This window comes from Nomascus leucogenys, chromosome 7b, assembly GCF_006542625.1.
Source record: "Nomascus leucogenys isolate Asia chromosome 7b, Asia_NLE_v1, whole genome shotgun sequence".
NCBI lineage: Eukaryota > Metazoa > Chordata > Mammalia > Primates > Hylobatidae > Nomascus > Nomascus leucogenys.
This window is the reverse complement of record NC_044387.1, coordinates 46,911,037-46,913,185: the sequence shown is the minus strand read 5'-3', so window position 1 is coordinate 46,913,185 and position 2,149 is coordinate 46,911,037.

Below are 2,149 nucleotides of genomic sequence, written 5' to 3'. Positions count from 1 at the left end.
GGAGAGGCTGAGGCAGGAGGATGGCGTGAACCCAGGAGGCGGAGCTTGCAGTGAGCCGAGATCGCGCCACTGCACTCCAGCCTGGGTGACAGAGCGAGACTCCGTCTCAAAAAAAAAAAAAAAAAAAGAAAGCTGCAGTTTTACCAGGGGTCCTGCTGTTGAGGCAGCTGGCTCAAGGACCAAGCCCAAATAAGACACTGAGAGGAGGACTGCAGGCCAGGGTGCAGGAGTAATGACCAGGATCAGTGCTCCAACTGGCCCCACTCTGTCATTAAAAGGCCCTGCAATGGAATCCATCCTGGTCCAGGCAGGGGAGTGTGCCTCCAGCAGAGGACCAGGCGTTTCACTGCATACACAGCAGGTGTTGCTTAGTGAAGACAAAAACCCAGAGCCAGAGGTACTGTAACATTCTTCATTATGCATAAGGTGACAATCTGTTAGCTGATGTGATCCTGCAAATGAAAGCTGTCTACCCACCAAGGAGGGTTTCTCCCTCTGCTAGTAAAACTGAGACTTTGTCAGTGGAGGGTCAGGGAAGTCCCCACAGTGCTCACGCCTTCCAAAACCATGCCCATTTCCAGTGATGATGGTTTGTGCCACAGGCCAAGTACTGAACATCATGACACTTATACTCTTCACTGAAGACATGTAGATAGACCCTGGGGCCACCATTCTCTCCTCTCTGGAGTGTTGGAGGGGCCCTGACCAGGGCAGGACCCCCATGCCTGGAAGCAGGGTTAGCCCTGGCTCATGGGGGACCCTGCTGGACTTAGCTATTGCCACCTAGGGATCAGGCAGCCTTGTTTCTTCCTACTTTCTCCAGGAGAAGCCCCAGAGGGACACTTTTCTAGTGGTGAGATGGAACATGGGGCACCTGCCAACAGGCCTTCCTTCAGTTCTGGTCAGAGGCCCAACCACCAGTCTGTGTTAGTACCTAATCATTTAGATTTAGGCTTTAGTTATTGCCTGTTTTTACTTGAAATTCTTTTTTTTTTTTTTTTTTTGAGACAGAGTCTTGCTGTGTTGCCCAGGCTGGAGTGCAGTGGTGCAATCTCGGCTCACTGCAAGCTCCGCCTCCCGGGTTCACGCCATTCTCCTGCCTTGGCCTCTCCGAGTAGCTGGGACTACAGGCGCCCGCCACCACGCCTGGCTAATTTTTTTGTATTTAGTAGAGACGGCATTTCACCGTGGTCTCGATCTCCTGACCTCATGATCCGCCCGCCTCGGCCTCCCAAAGTGCTGGGATTACAAGCGTGAGCCACCGCGCCCAGCCTACTTGAAATTCTTGGCTTAGAATTATTCCCAATGGGGCCAGGCACAGTGGCTCATGGGAACAAATTTAAAATAATGAGATTAGCATGTCAAAAGATCTCATGTTATAGAAAGTGAAGATCTAAGACCAAATAAATACTGATAAAAAATAAAAACAGGCCAGCAGAAGCTTGGATGATTTAATAAATTAAAATTGGGAGTTGGGGAGTAGGGAAGAAGGAAAGAGAGGAACATCTCTTTAGCATTTGTTCATTCTAACATTCACGTTTGCTTCTCCATGGAGTTGTTTCAGTATGAACAGGTTCACTAAAGAGCCAGTTATGTCCATATGAAATGAGAATAAAAGTGCAAGCTCATTCAGATCAGGTTCTTCTGAGTGGTGTTTTTGAAAAAAATATGTAAAATAAAAATAGAAACATTCTTTGTCAAATACTTAAATTGCAGCCACAGTAGTGGGACAGCCACTATTTATAGAACATATGTCTATTTAAACCCTTTTTTTAGGCCAAAGACTGACACCTATGCAATTGACCTAGGAAAAGAAAGGATAAATGAAGAAAAAGAAAGAACACTTCATGTTAGACAATTTAGTCACCTCCATAGGTTTTGACAGAATTAGGGATGCAGAATTGCTCCTGCTGAGGCAGTGGCAGCCCCCCTCAAGCTGAAAGCGTGAAGAGGTGAGGAGGCAGCTACCTACAGGCCCTCAGGGACAGCTGTTTGTCTTTCCCCAAATCAAGCCTACAACTACAAAGTCCTGCTGCTCCACTTCCAAGTCAAACTTGATAATTCTTAGGTAACTCTAAATAAATCTTAAGTAACAGAGTATTCTCTGATGAGACTTGTCCCTGTCAGTGCCAGTAACTAAAAGCCAAGA